General features: G+C 40.8%; 1 protein-coding gene across 6 annotated transcripts in view; it reads left to right on the top strand.

Annotated features, from left to right (window-relative positions):
- The window catches only part of prdm2b (PR domain containing 2, with ZNF domain b), a 177,420-nt gene that overhangs the window by 52,101 nt on the left and 108,490 nt on the right, over window positions 1-16,829 (top strand). The gene's annotated exons all lie outside the window — the stretch shown is intronic.

Below are 16,829 nucleotides of genomic sequence, written 5' to 3'. Positions count from 1 at the left end.
TCGATGCCAACTTCCATCACTTTCTGATGATCACATGGTTAGAAAAATGAATGATGACACAAACTAAAATAAAATAAAAAGAAAAAAATAACTACACTGTGGAGACCAAATGCAGATTGGGTGACTGCTTTGCGCAACACCTCTGCTCAGTCTGAAAGCACGACACTGCACTTTTGGTTGCTTGCTATTTCAACCCCCTGCTCTCATACCCATCTATCTGTCCTGGGCTTGCTGCGGTGTTCCAGCGAACATCAGCGCAGGCTTGAGGAACAGCATCTCATTTACCGATTTTAGGCACGCTACAGCCTGCCGGACTGAACATTGAGTTCAATAATTTCAGAGCCCCTTTTTTTATTTTCAGTTATTTTTTTATTTTTTCTTTTATTTTAGTTTGTGTCATTCATTTTTCTTACCATGTGCCTGCCCACTCTTTTTTCCATGTTTGTGATTTGGGCCAGGGCAGTTCATTAACACCCTCTCTGCACCAACACTTTGTCTTTCAACGCACCATTAACATACCGTTTGCCTTTGCTCCATGACCTTCTGGTCAGTTATTCTCTGTGAACCTCTGTCCTATCAGAGGTTATCTTTTGCTCCACCCCCACTTTATTTGCTTAAAACCTATTCTATTTCTAACCTTTGCCAGTTCTGATGAAGGGTCACTGACCTGAAACGTTAACTCTGCTTCTCTCTCCACAGATGCTGCCAGACCCGCTGAGTATTTCCAGCATTTATTATTATTACAATAGGGGGGTGCCCTCAGTGTGAAGATGGGACTTTTTCTCCACAAGGACCGTGCAATGGTCACTCTTACCAATATCGTCATGGATAGTTGCATCTGTGATAGTTAGATTGGTGAGGCCGAAATCAAGTAGGTTTGTCATTTGTGTTGGTTCTTTCACCACCTACCACAGATCCAGACTGGCAGCTATTTCCTTCAGGCCTCAATCAGTACTGGTGCTACTAAGCCACTGTTGGTGATGGACACTGAAGTCCCCCACCAAGAGTACATTCTGTGCCCTTGCTACCCTCTGCTCCATCCAAGTGGTGGTCAAAATGGAGGGCTACAGATTCGTTAACTGAAGGAGGGCAGTAGGTAATAATCAACAGGAGGTTTCCTTGCCCATGTTTGACCTGATGCTGTGAGACTTCATGGGGTTCACTGGCCTAGTGTGTAACTGCACTTCAACATGTGGTACTGAGCCACAGTGACAAAAGTTAGAGGTTAACTCTCAAATGCAGGGTTAACCCTGCTGCAAAGGCACACCTGTGGATTTGTTACCAATGTTTAGGACCTCCAGGGTCACTCCCCCCTGACTGTATAACACTCTGCTGCCATCTCTGGGTCTGTCCTGCCAGTGGCATGGTGATGGAGGAATCTGGGACATTGGCTGAAAGATGTGATTGTGACTATGTCAGGCTGTTGCTTGACCAGTCTGTGACACGCACTCCCAATTTTGGGACAGGTCCCCAGATGTTTGTGAGGAAGACTTTGGAGGGTTGATTGGGCTAGGTGTGGCTTTGTCATGTCCGGTCCCGAGGCCAATGCCGGATGGTCTGCCTGTTTTTTTTATTCTTAGACTTTCCCATACCAGTCTGCTACAACTGAGTGGATTGCTGGGCCATTTCAGAGGGCAGTTAAGAGTCATTGATAGACCAGGTAAGGACAGCAGATTTCCTTCCCTAAAGGGAATTAGTGAATCAGATGGGGTTTCATAACAATCCAGTAGTTTCCTGGTCACCAATACTGATGCAAGTTTTTTTTTGTTGTTTCAGATTTATTTAATTAACTGAATTTTAATTCTTCAGCTGCATGGTGGGATTGTAAACTCATGACTTTGGATCATTTGTCCAGTACCATAACCGCTGTGCTACCATAGCCAACAAATCCACAGGTGTGCCTTTGCAGGAGGGTTTAATGGATAGTAGTCAGGAGTAGGAGCTTTACCTGATTTCTACCCTCACCAGTACCCAGGAGCATTGATTCCACTTAATACTGCCTTGACAGTTATCTTGGCTGATCTGTTAACCCTGCGTTTGAGAGTTAACCTCTAACTTTTGTCACTGTGGCTCAGTACCACATGTTGCAGTGCCGTTACACACTAGGCCAGTGATGGAGTTTCTGAACATATATTTATACAAACACACCTTGTATTCTGTTTTTAAAATGATATAAATCTTTCCCCTCCCCCCAGAAGAAAATGGACTTTGGTGTCAACTTAAAAAGAAATCTGTGAACCTAATAGTTTTTTGGCAGGAAAGATTGTCATTGTATGGAGCCATCTGAAAGAGAGAATGTTAAAACCTGATTTTTTTTTTCATTCCTATCACAAGTTTGGATTAGATTGGATTAGAGATACAGCACTGAAACAGGCCCTTCGGCCCACCGAGTCTGTGCCGAACATCAACCACCCATTTATACTAATCCTACGCTAATCCCATATTCGTACCAAACATCCCCACCTGTCCCTATATTTCCCTACCACCTACCTATACTAGTGACAATTTATAATGGCCAATTTACCTATCAACCTGCAAGTCTTTTGGCTTGTGGGAGGAAACCGGAGCACCCGGAGAAAACCCACGCAGACACAGGGAGAACTTGCAAACTCCACACAGGCAGTACCCGGAATCGAACCCGGGTCCCTGGAGCTGTGAGGCTGCGGTGCTAACCACTGCGCCACTGTGCCGCCCTTGAAGAAGTTGTTCAAGTAGGAAAGCTGAGTAGATGATCTGATTTTGATTCCTTGGGTGACATGGTGCCTGTGTTACAATTGGACTATTTTACCAAAAGAAAATATCTTGGAGTGGATCAACTTATGTAGCTACATCCCGGTTATAATTGTCAGCTACATTTACAACCTGTTAGACTATACATACTTTGTTTTAATGAAAGGGGATTCAATCGATCAGACTGTTAAAGACAGTAAAAATGGATAAGAGCTACAGTCGTTCACTCCCCTGTTCAATGGTTAAAGGCACTGTGTATGATGTTGTATTAAGTCATTGACCAGAGGGTCCCGGTTTGATTCCTGGACTATGCTGAGTTAGCTGATTTTTGTCTGGGGAAGCAGTTGGTGTGATACAGTTGTCCTTGCTGCTCCTGTGCCAGAGAGGGGGCAAATTAGCTCTGGTCCCTGCTTTGTTGCTATGTGGAAACAGCCATTCTGCCCAACCAGTCCATGTTGCCATTGACCCTCTACTCCAGCAAATAGTTCATTCAAATCATGTTTATCTATCCTGTTCCCAAATGCCTTTGTCTTCTGTTCCTTCAATAACCTATCCAATCTAATCATAAATGTTGACTTAGTTCCTGTTTCAACAACTAGCTCTGGAAGTGAATTTCGCATCCTCACAGCTCTCCTGGCCCCTGCTCTAAATCTCTTGTATTTAATTATATCATAGATCTCCATCCTCGACTCCTCAACTACTGGAAACTGTTGGTTTCTGTCTATTCTGTCCCATACTTCCATAATTTTAAGCACTTATATCATATTGTCTTGTAATCTGCATTATTCTTAAAGGCCCAATTTTTCAAGTCTTTCTTCATATTTGTGTTTCTATTAAATTGATTGAGAACAGGATTAGGTTTGGTTGTGGAAAAATTACTTGTGAGACCTCTGCCTAAGATTGACATTACAAATAGTCACAAGCATGTTTCTGTAGTACAGCTGTACCTCAGCAACAGTCAAAACCTTGGGAAAAGGTGGAGGTGGTAGTGGGAACTGGCAGGGGAGGTGGGGGGACAGAGATACTACAGTCTATAAATATATCAGCAATATTTTTCAAAAGCATTTTGTAGGAGGAAGGGCAGCACCATTGTTTGCACCCCCCCCCCCCCCCCCAAAAAAAACCAAGATCTTGAAATAGATGATGTGCAGTCTCTTTTAGCTGTGATTTCCGGTAATTAACATTGCAATAGTATCATGGCTGCGTCAAGTCTAAAAAAGACTAAAACAAAAGATATTTGCATGGTTTAACGTTGTACTTTAAAGCAGTTCAATTTTTGTGCCTCACCCCCACCCCCTACTGTGTATTTTTGTTGGCATTAATCCTCCATGATAAGTCACTTTAATTCCTAAAATGTTTTTCCCTCTTGTGAACAAGCTGACTCCTTGTTGGGGTGTAGTTGCACCCTCCTGTTTTGTATGGGCTACTTTGCTTTATGTCTGCTCATAGTGGGTGAAAAATCTATCCTTGTAACTTGGCTTCTCACTGTTTTTAGCCAGCTGGATCCCTGGGAAAGCTGTCCACATTGTCTCGTATTCCATCATCTACCTCACATTGTGTACTTTCCTTCTTACAGGCACATTCATATTTAATAAAGTGCATATAGTTTGTGGAGCTTCTCACTAGTATAAGGGAGCAGTGCAGTAAAATCCAGCCATGCCGGGCCTCCTGCTAAAACCAGATTACAGTACTCTAGAACACCATCTAAATGTTTTTTAAATATAAATGTGGAACACGGTTTGTGATTTCAGTTCTGTCCTAATGCTAGCAGTAGATATCAGTTGGGCGATGACAACCCTACGTATAGATAGATCTGTGTGCACTTCAAATTTACTCCAGTTCCACTGCATAGGTATTATGTGCCAGAGTTAACTGTGCTGGAAAGGAAGGAACGAAAATATGTTTCACAACAGTTTTCAAAGGGACTCCAACCAGAACACCAGTGTACCAGCTTTAATTTTTCTCCAATTTCTATCCTTCTCCTATTGATATTGACTCTTGTTGGAGTACATTTCCAAGTGTTGGTAACTCTGATACCTATCTTAATGTGTAAACTTAGACATGTAGCCCTATGTTTCCCATTTTCCAAGTTCCACACCAAATCGTCAAAGCTCCACTGTGTCCTTGCTGTTTTCTAATTGCCATATCCATCAGGGCAAACTGCTCACCTATATGTGGTAGATGAATGGTAGCTGCATGCAAATAAGGGAAACCTCTGCTGTATTAAGATCGATGCATTTACATAGCCTCTTGTGAGACCAGCACTCCCGAAGCACTTTCCAACCAATGAAGTATACTTGAAGTGTAATCACTGCTATAATGTAGGGAAACGTGTAAGCCAGTTTGCACTCATCAAAGTTTCACAAGCCTGTGAGATTAATGACAATAAGATATGTTTTTTAGTCATGTTGGCCATGGGCTAAATATTGGCCTGGACGCAGCATCCCTAATTCTCAAATAATGCCATGGATCATTTACGTTCACCTCAGATAGGGTTGTCAGCTGAAGGTTTGATCATGTGACACTTGCTTCCATTTGCAAATGTTATTGTATTTACCTTTTGTATAAAGGTTGGATCTCTGTAGTTAAGAGTCTTTACATGAGCATATAAAAATGTTTTTATTCACTTGCAGGGCCAGACTCTACAAACATACGAACAATGTTGAGCAGGGGAAACCTCTCTGGTTCATCTAACCTTTCCAACATGACTGCGATGCCTTATGCAGTTACAATGATCTCTCTAAATTTTTGTTGTGCGTGCCCTGTTTATTTCAACATGTTGTGCCTTCAAATATTTTTGCGGCTGCGCACACATGGTATCTTAAAGCTTAGCAGCAGCATGCTTAGAGGGAACAATGCCCCACCCCACCTGAAATCCATCTAATCTTGGAGAGGTGAAATACCCAGGCCAATCAGAGGGGGAAACTGGAAAATTTTTCAGAGTTCCTTAGGCGATCGAACCTAGTCCTGGAAACCACCCTGATTCCACCAGGATGAAAGGGAATTCTGGCGGAATTGTTTTGCTTCCAAGCCCCCACCACCACACCCCAACCCCCTCCACACCCCAACAACCTCCCCTTGTTAACCATAGCAACAAAAATTTGCATTTATATAGCACTTTTAACATAGTACGAACATCCCAAGGCGTTTGTGCCCAAGTCCACAGGAGGAGCTGACTATTTTTCTTGTCTAAACCCTTCCAAATATGGTTGTGATTTGTATGCTATACCACTTTCAGTTTCCATTCTGTATTTACTGCTTTTTCAGTGTTGCTGTATGTCACTGGTTGAGAAATAGGTTGTTTTACTTATTTAAAATTTTTATTTAAACTGCAAATATTATGGTGTCAGCTGACAGGATGAAGCTTTTGCTGAGAAACAATACTGTTTTTGTATATTTTAAAAAAACCCATGTGTAGAATGACCTTTTCACTCCCTGCATCGTCACAACCTAACCAGTTTGTTCCTAATAACATGAATAGAAACTCTTAAGTTTTAATGCATGCATATTAGCAGTAAGGCAGGGGCATGACTATAAAAATGGCTCTTTCCGAATCTATTCATTTATAAAATGTGTTTTCTGAATTTTGAATGCTGTGGAGTGTACAATCCTGGCATAACGAAGGGTTACTGGAAGTGGCTTTTTGTCATTAATAGTGAGTTTGTAGTTTTTTTTTTGTTGGCTGGCTCTTGCCTGCTGTTTGCTGGATAGTCAGGGGGAAGGGTGAGCACCTGCTGGCTTCTGGATAGAGTTCTTGAGTTGCCTGCGGTTTTCCCGTCTGTGACATATGGCAGTTTGTTTCCCTTGTGTCTGAAAGACAATGACATTGGCTTGAATGGAAAGCAGCAGCGGGATGAATTAACCCCGTGAACACGATCATACTTTGTTCTTCAATCAATAATGCCAAAATAAACAAATAACTTGTTTTCATGTTCTCTGGTTTTCAGTATGAATCTTTGTATATTGAGATTTATTTATATATTTTAAATACTTTTATTAAAATGTTCCTTTTTGTATTCTTACACATCAAGACATGTTTATGAGTGGGTTGATCTGCTCTAGCTCTCTTGCAATACTGCAGAATAGTTGGTTGTTAGGAGATGCACGTGATTGGGCCAGCATGTTCCTTGCTCTTTCCCATTTATTTCCTTCTGGGATGGCTCAGAAACTTCCCATGTCAGGAATCACAGAACATCAACCTGTACCTTCTCACTCAATGTAAACTATCTGGAGGCCAATTGAAAGTTCTACTCATGAATGGTTCTCAAAATATATTTAATAATACCTTAAGTGGATTGTGCTTGTGTGTCTGTATTGATCTTAAAACTGAAACTAGACAAATTGCTTAATGTCAATTTCCTTACAAAAAAATCTTAGTTTAATGTTCATATTTTTGTATTCTTGAAATTTATTTGACTTCCCACTTGGCTTAACGTAAAATAGTTTAATGATGCTAGCATGCTGATGCATTGGATGGCCTTAGTGTCAGATTTCCAGGCAAACCTGCCCACTGCATCAGCTGTTATAACATGCTCCTTGGCCCATCCACTCTGTACATCAAATGACTTAAGTCAGCACTGTGGACATAAATGCTGTGGTGTCAACATATTCAGCATTCGCACATTCACAATACTCAAACTCAGAATGCCTGTGGATGGGACCTATGCATGTGTAGAACACAAGCAATGTATTTTAATTTCAGAAGCCAGCCTGCACAGAGGCTGGCAGCACTTCAGTATGTAAATGCAGGACAGTGCCACATAAATCATTCTCCAAGACCTGACTGGACCTCAAAGGAAGCATGTTCCTTTACTGTTGTACATTTGATAGACTGCAGAAAATACCAGTCTCCTATTCCTGAACACTGTTTAGTTCAAAGCCATTGAGATCAATCCACTCTTTGAACATTGAACAGGGTCAGTGTTGTGAGCTGCCTGTCCTTACTTTGATTGCCTTTTGTATGATTATACACATTGATAGTCTTCTGGTTCTCACTGTCTTAGCCCACCTATATAATCACCATTTCATTGACATATTAGAGAGCTAGTACCATCTAAGGAAACATACACCAACATTAGTCCGTTTTTCCAAGAGAAAGGCACATCTTCATAATTGATGAGGCAAAGTGTTTCATGTCTTTCAATTCAATTAAATTATGATTCTGTACTATATCAGTTTCACTTTTTTAATATCTTGGCAGGAATGAAAAATCTCAACCATTTTCAAATTTTCAAAATACCATTACTGTAATAAAAAGAAAGAGGGAAATGCATTTACAGCTCAGCATCTGAAGGAGACAGGTGAACAATCTGGGAGAAATTCTTCTCTCTGTGGCATTATTCCTCTCTGGGAAGAGAAAATGGTTTTCGACTCCATTCTATACACAAAGCAAAATTGTTCAGAATTTGAGGATATAATGATCCAGATCCCAGGGCTTTTGGTTTGGTTTGATCCCTGCTCATTTCACAATCAGTAACCGGAGGGTTAAACTATATTTTTGATGTGAGCTCTGGGTGTGAGGTCAAGCTGCTTTGGAAATGAAATCTGAAGAACAGCCACTTGTTTTCTGAGTGGCTCTTGAGCAGATGTACTCTGGGACAGCCCCAAGCGCACAGTATTTTTAATTGGCATTTAGTGCAGCTGTAGGGATTTAGTTTTAAAATGTTTCTATTGGAAATCTGTTTACAGAATATGTAGAATTACCATCACCATTGTGGAAAAAGAACTGGTTAGTTTTACTTTGGGAATAGAGTATGTGATTGTTGGACAAGGCTTGCTGAGCACACTCTGTTCCATTGTCCATGACACCTGTGAAGAAAGGCGTAGCAAGTACAGTAATAGCTGGGTGAGTATACTGTTCACAGGTGTTCAAATGAATGTGTATTGAACTGCCAGTTCTCATGGATGGATGTAAAGGGAGTTCATTTTTTTTGCTAATCTCATGGTTTATTAAAATTTATTGCGCATCATATCCAGGAAATGGGATAGCTCATTTAAAGTACTTATCTTTAATTGAAACTGGGATCAGGCAGAAAGGCACTCAAAGTGGGGACCGTGAAATCTGAGCACTGTTCTACCTTTATCAGCATACAGCTGATATTTGGGCTGCCGGAAGAAGGAAGGGAACCCGGGTTTCTTGTGCCTTTGGTAGTTTTTCTAGGGACCCAGGTTTTTATAATGTTGGAGGTGCAAAGTTTACTACCTTTTTATATAGATAGTGTTCAGTTAGTGGTAGGAGGACTGCATGCCTGCCTCTGACTCCACAACACATTATTGCTTTTTTTAAAAGACTCTTTTTAAAATTGAAGCTTTTGTTTGGGTAATACATAAGATTATTTCTAATCTGGAGTTTACAGGTTGAGGATGCAGAGCTGCCCAAGTTTTTTCAGTTTGCTTCTGGGGTGCTGAAAGATTAATAAGCAAAGGGAAAAAGTGTCACTGCTTTTCTCTTCCAGGGTTAGCATCTTCTGCTGACCAGTTGTACAACAACAATAATTCGCATTTATATTACACCATTAATGTAGCAAAAGGTCCCAAGGTGCTTCACAGGAGCATTATCAAACAAAAATTGTCACCAAGCCACATTAGGAAATATTAGGAGAGGTGACCAAAAGCTTGGCCAAAAAGGTAGGTTTTAAGGAGTTTCGTCAGAGGTCAGAGAGATTTGGGGAGGGATAATACAGAGTTTAGGGCCTAGGCAGCTGAAGGTATGGGGTGTGCAAAAGGCCAAAATTGAAAAAGTGCAGAGATCCAAGAAGGTGTAGGGCTGAAGATGTTACAGAGATAGAAGGGGTGAGGCCATGAAGGTGTTTGAAAACTAGGATGAGAATTTTAAAAGTGAGGTGTTGCAGAACTGGGAGCCAGTGTAGGTCAGTGATGCATGAATAGGGCTTGGTTCGAGTTGGGATTTAGGCAGCAGAGTTTTAGATGCGCTCAACTTTATGGAAGGTAGAAGATGGGATGCTGGTCAGGAGAGTGTTGGAATAGTCAAGTCTAAAGCTAACAAAGGAATGCATGAGGCTTCAAGCAGCAGATGAGCTGAGGCAGGGAACATTAATATAGAGCAACAACAAAGTGAACGAAAATGAATAAAGTATTTTTGTTTAGTGCTTCACAATGCCTAGCAATAATATAGATTAAACATGCCTTTTTAAAAGCCATCTCTTCTTTCCAGACCTCAGGTACACTACATTCTTTTGTTAGTAGCATGCTTTCCCAGGGTTACCAGCATTGGATTAACTTCTTGGTGAATTGAATGGTATTGTACTGGGTTGCAAATAGCTTTACGCCGCCATTGGCATAAGCAGCTAATGTGAAGGAGGACCTGCCATTTTGGCAGAAAATTGAAGTAAAACTTTAAAAATAAATTTTTTTTATATAATTGTCATGCTTTCCCCCCCATAATTGAGTAATTTCTTGGTTGTTTCTTGGGATGGATTTGAGACACCAGCTGATCTTTACTTGCTCTTTCTTCACTTGCTTTTTTCTTCCTTTTATTGTATGTTCATAACATCCATACATGCATACTCTTTAGCAGTGGTCACTGGATAGTGATCAGAAATGGGAATCCTTGCACACATTACTTTCCCCCAGTTTGCTGTTTTTTCCTCCCTTTGAACCTGGGAAGTTGAAATTCTTTAAGTCCGCGAACACGAATTGAGGATGGGACCTTGTAGTTTGTAAGGATTCTTTATTTGAGGTACCGTTCTTTGGCTGTTAACTACCCTCTCACTCCTTGCCAGGCCAGTCATTCCTTCTGTGTGAAGTTGTGATTTTTGGCAGGCTATTCAACTGTGGGTGTGGAAGGATTTGAGGGTTGTACAATTAAGTCCCACTGTCAGCCAGGCTGACACTTGTTAACAGTTCAAATTAGACATCAAAAGCTCGGACCTTTCTGATCTGTCTCACTGGGTACTACACCAAGTGGTGCTCCTACCCACCATGCTGTCAAGGGTGCCTCTATCTAGGTCTTTTAAATGGATAACATGAGTGGTTAACATCTGTCTGTTGGCCTCTTCACCTCTTACTCTTTCATCCTTTGAAGGCTATTGGAAGCCTTGCGTGCTGTGAAACAGCATTTTCAAATAACTACTATGCTTTAGCTAAAGCTTGTGAAGTTTGGAGGCAGCTCATCAAAATGATGGCAAAACATTTTTACTTCTGGAAATCAGATGTTGACAATTGTCCTTTTAAATCACGATGCATTTAATTTTTGCATTCTCCAAACACTCTGTGCATTTAGTTCATAACAATCTGTACCTAAACCAAAAAAGTACTTTCTAGGAACTGCACCTGGGCACAGAACAAAATTAAAATCGTAAGGAGATTTTATTATATGCATAAAGTAAAAGCTTGGTCCTTTTTTGGGGAAATATTTCTATGATTATATTAGTAACTGTGTAATCTTGTAATATGAAAGCTTGATGAATGCAATTGGCAGCCATCCTGGAGAGTTTTTATCAACAAGGTTTTAAGTTTTTTTTTGTCACATATATCAGTGATATATATCTCGTAATTTGAGCAGGTCTGCCAATGTCTCGGACTGACTTGTGGAGCTCAGCGGGCCACAATGACTATTTAGCTCAGTAATCAGACTCGCATGTGCATTTAAGTAGAATTCAATGAAAACTGTTTTTCTCTCTGGAGAAACCTTCACTGTACTGTTATAATTTGCAAACAACAGATGTGCCCATCTTTTTACTAGATTTAACTTGCATTCACTCTAGTGTCCACTTAACCCACTCTCTCAAAGCTCTATTTACATAGCATTCTTCTGGACTTGTGTATCTCTGCAATAGGGAAGCGTTCTTCAGAACGCCATGATCTAAATTATAAAGTGACAGGAAAACAATTGCCATTTTACATTTGTATTTTCTACAAGAAGTCAGGAAAATAGTAATGTAAGATTTGGTATATTATGGAGTGTAGTGACCTAAAGGATATTGATTGAAAGAGCAGTGAACCGGTGGGAAAACATTTAAGAGTTTCAAATCAGCACATTCAGAAAATCTGAAAACTTTAGTTATCTTCCAAACCATCTGCCTTTTTTAGTAACTGCTGGAGAACAGATTCTGACTTGGAACGATATCACTATTCCTTCACGTTTGCTGGGTGAAAATCCTGGAGCTTCCTTCCTAACATCACTGTGGGTGTAGCTACCTCACATGGACTGCAGCGGTTCAAGAAGGCAGCTCACCACCACCTTCTCAAGGGCAATAAATGCTGGCCTAGCCAGCGACGCCCACTTCCCATGAGCGATTTTTTTTTAAAAAACAGTAGAAAGCAGCACGTATTGAACTTGGTTTCACTTCAAAAAAGAAATCAGTTTATTTTCTGCATAGTTTCCTGGTCTCCATCCTCCTGTAATGTACTGTTAAAGGTCTGCATAAATTTACAAACAGAATTCCTGGATTTCAGCACATAATCTAGGGTGGTGCTCCAATGCAGTACTGAAGGAGTGAAATATTATACTGATGCCCTGTCTGATTATTCTATAGCACCTTGGAGAGAGTTAGTTCAATGTCCTGACCAACATTTCTCCCTCAACCAGTACCACCAAAAATAGATTATCAGGTCGTCATCATTTTGCGCAATCTTGCTATGTGCAGAATGACTGCAACAATTGCCAACATAAGTCACTGCACTTCAAAGGCATTCATTATATGCATGTGCAGTCAGGTTTCCATGCTTATATAAATATAAAACTTTCAGTGATGTCCTGATGCATGAATTTTATTTTGTGGAACGGGAGTTGTGGTTTAAGTCAGTATGGAAAATAGACTAGCCTTAAAAATGTACTGGTAGAGGCCAAGAGGGATTCTCTAAGATAATTCCTATGAATGGTCTCCATATAGCCCAGGCATTGCAGTCGAGACCTGTGTTATATTTTGTTTTATAATGTCCCTGTGAAGTGCCTTGGGATGTTTTATGTTAAAGGCAGTATATAAATGCAAGTTGTTGTCCCAGCTCACCTGCCTGAAGAAGCTCACAATGCTCTAGCAAAACAGTTAGCTGGTTTAAAAAAAAGTGCACCCACCTGAACCAGCTCCTGCCAAGTTTCTAAGTCACCATGTAAGTGCAGCTTTATATTGCTGTTAGTGGCAGGTTTGCAGTACTCCCACCTTCAGCTACATTAAATCTGATTAACTCTGAGCCTCTGATAGTGTCCTACTTTTCCCAAGGGTCAAGGCACAGAAAATGAGCACCTCCAACAGGGAAGCAGATATGCACTGAGACGATAAAATGTAGAGTGTGGCGGTCATGGTTTTCTATGGTAAGTGCTGCTTTCTTGGATTCAAAAAGTACAGCGGAGGAGTTTTTTTTGACTCTTTACATCAAGTACTGTGAATCACAGTGAGTACAGTACACCAACACTGTATGGCTTGTAACTGGAGGGAGAAAGTATTTTATTTTAATGGATTTGACATAAAGCACTGGTCTATCCTAGAACCCATTTGCAGTGTCCTGCTTTCAAGCACTCATTTCTGCTCAGTTACTGGAGAGATGGGCAGCTTCCTGTTATTGCAGGCATCCAGACCTCTTTTTCAGATAGTAGGGGGATCAGTACTTTGTCTCTGTATAGACCAAATTCTCTCTCATTAGTCCTCATAGGTTAAAAAGGTTAAAAACAATGATAAAGGGTTGACAGAACTTCAATAAGTAGGAAAAGGAAATGTTTGCATCGAGGCATTATTGCAGCCCATGCTGTTCTGTGACATTACTAGCAGGCCATCTGGAAATCAGTTTAACTGCATCAGGAATCCCGGGGTTAGGTGTGGCATCACACAACGTGAAAGTGTTACAAGGTTAATTATTGCAGTAATGCAATCTAAGTCTGGGTTCTGTTTCTTATCTGAACCTTGGAGCTTGAGCCCAGCATCAAAGTCAGCAGGTTGTGTTAGGACCTGGACCTAGAGAATGCACCTGTTGCTGCAGCACTATCAGAACAAATGATAAACTGGATGATGCTCACAACACATTGGGGAGGGGAAAATATCCAAATTGTCGTCACGGAAACATTTTCCCCTCCTACACTTTATGTAACTGAGCCAAATTTCATCTCTGGAAGCCTTCATCCCAGAAGTGTTAGCTTTGGCTCAGTGTAGGCACTCTTGCCACCGAGTCAGAAGGTATGGGTTCAAGTCCCACAGACTTTGAGTAAAACATCTAGGCTAACACTTCAGTGCAGTATTGAGGTCTTTCAGATGTGGTGTTAAAGCGACGCCTTGTCAGATGGATGCAGAAGATCCCATGGCACTATTTTGAAGAAGAGCAGGGGAGTTCTCCTGGTATCCTGACCAATATTTATCTCTCAACCAACATCACTAAAACAGATTCTCTGATCATTATCACCATTGTTGTATGTGAAACCCTGCTGTGGGCAAATTGCCTGCTATGTTTCTTACATTACAATAATGACTACACTTCAAAAGTACTTCATTGTGTATAAAGCGCTTTGGAACGTCCTGAGGTCATGAAAGGTGCTCTATAAATGCAAGTCTTTCTCCTTATGCATGCAAGCCTAACTAAAGAATGGCCTCTGATTAAAAGCGGAAGATTCTGGAAATACTCAACATGTCGAGCAGCATCTCTGGAGAGAGAAACATAGTTAGCATTTCATGTTGGTGACCTTTTGTCAGAACTGGAAAAGTTTGAGATGTGATAGGTTTCAAGTAAGGGGGAAGGGAAGAAAGAGCAAATGGGGAAAGTGTGAGATAGGGTGGAAGCCAGGAGAGATTAAATAACAAAAGGATGATGGGACAAGTGAAGAAACAAAAGATGGGTCAAGAGGAGGTGTAAACAAAAACACTACACAGCTGCAGTTTGAAAAAACGGGAGCAGCGGTTATGATCTGAAATTGTTGAATTGAATATTGAGTCTGGAAGGCTGTAAAGTGCCTAATTGAAGATGAAATGCTGTTCCTCAAGCTTCACTGGAACAGTGTTAGGCAGAGGACAGAGATCTCGCTTGTCGTCTCAATTCTCAGTTCCACTCCCACTTCAAATTTCCAGCATTCACAGTATTTTGCTTTTATATTAATGGCTCCTTTGATATTGGGTATTATCTCTTCAATTTTTCACTTCCATTCAATCTTCCTTTTTGCGCCCCTCCTCTATCGAGGTGATAGTAGCTGTACAGCCATTGACCTTCTCTATTCCCCATCCTCTCCCTTGAATCCTTTACTCCCTCTCAATCTATTGATTATAACACCAAAAAGGCAATGCAGAACCCCTTTGCCTAAACGGACCTTCTCCATATGCTTTGCTGCACCTTTTCAAAACCCGCCTCTTAAATGAGTACTTTATGGGAACTTACCACTCACATTTCTGACATCCCTCACTTTAAGGTGGTTACACATCAATATTTCAGGCATTTCATCCATCAGCTCTCCATAGGGCGGCGCAGTGGTTAGCACCGCAGCCTCACAGCTCCAGCGACCCGGGTTCAATTCTGGGTACTGCTTGTGTGGAGTTTGCAAGTTCTCCCTGTGTCTGCATGGGTTTTCTCCGGGTGCTCAGGTTTCCTCCCACAAGCCAAAAGACTTGCAGGTTGGTAGGTAAATTGGCCATTATAAATTGCCCCTAGTATAGGTAGGTGGTAGGGAAATATAGGGACAGGTGGGGATGTGGTAGAAATATGGGATTAGTATAAATGGGTGGTTGATGGTCGGCATAGACTCGGTGGGCCAAAGGGCCTGTTTCAGTGCTGTATCTCTAAACATGGACTTCACTTGCAAAAGGGCTACTACAAGCATGTGATATTTACTGTGGGATGGACACTTTCAACAACAAAACCAACAACAACTTGTATTCAGAGAGTTGCTTTAACATAATAAAAATGTCCCAAGGCACTTCATAGGAGCGTTTATACAGTATATTTGCCAGCGAGCCACATAGATGAGAATGGAACAAAGCGAGTGCAGTCCCACCCAGCTGGACCAAGGTGGAGAGGCATTGGAGGAGGAATGGTGTGCTCAACTGTGTCAAAGGTTGCAGATAAGTGGAGAAGGATGAGGAGGGATAGTTTACCTTTTAGTAGTTCAGTAGTAAGGGTTAAGATGATAACCTTTCTAAATTCTGGTGTTGCAATACTACATTGGCAATATTTCCACAAGTTATTCTGCTCATGTTTGAATTGTGCGGTTAATATCACTGCACCTGACAACTCTTATTCTGGTATAATATTGCCTTTCGCCCATGTGCGAGGTTCAATATATTGCAGTATACTTTTCAGTCAGCAGGTCTGGCAGTATCTGTGGAGAGAGAAGCAGAGTTAACGTTTCAGGTCAGTGACCCTTCATCAGAACTGGCAAATATTAGAAATGTAATATGTTCCTATATTACATTTCTGATATTTTGCCAGTTCTGATGAAGGGTCACTGACCTGAAACGTTAACTCTGCTTCTCTCTCCACAGATGCTGCTAGACCTGCTGAGTATTTCCAGCATTTCTTGTTTTTATTTCAGATTTCCAGCATCTGCAGTATTTTGCTTTTACTTTTCAGAATTTTTTTTTTGTTTCAAGAAACTTGGGTAATCTGTCGTAAATGTAGGATGAATGTATGACTCCATTCAGTTTGAAACCTGATGCCAGTATCACTTTGACTTTGTTTCCACGCATTGATACTATAAACATGAAATGTTTTAAACATAATGAGATACTATGCTGCATTCACGTTTGGTAGCCTCAAAATTTTCGGTACTATCAAGTTACACTCACATCGCTTATGTGCTTCAAGTGCATCAAGGTTTTTAGAAGTAAGAATTTATTATTAGCACTTACTCGTGTAGTCACTGTCTCTTTCTGTTAGATCAGTCCATCTGTTCACTGTATACTTCTCTGTATAATGATGGAATTGAAGTGCTGAATTTGAATCCGATTATGCTGTCCACTTCAATGGTCTTCCTCGGTAATGTGAATTCTCTAGTTCTATGTCCAAGTACAGTACCAAATGGTTAAAAAAAAATCTGAAAGATCGCAGCTTTGTATTTTGGTGCTGTTTAACATTAATACCACCAATCAAGCTTTCAAACGTTGAATAAATGCACTTGTAGTACGACCAGAATTCATATTATATGACTTTGAAGAGCATTTAAAATT

The sequence above is a fragment of the Heterodontus francisci genome, chromosome 37, assembly GCF_036365525.1.
Source record: "Heterodontus francisci isolate sHetFra1 chromosome 37, sHetFra1.hap1, whole genome shotgun sequence".
NCBI classification, from domain to species: domain Eukaryota; kingdom Metazoa; phylum Chordata; class Chondrichthyes; order Heterodontiformes; family Heterodontidae; genus Heterodontus; species Heterodontus francisci.
Note: the sequence above shows the minus strand (reverse complement) of the source record. Positions and strands in the feature narration are given on the sequence as shown.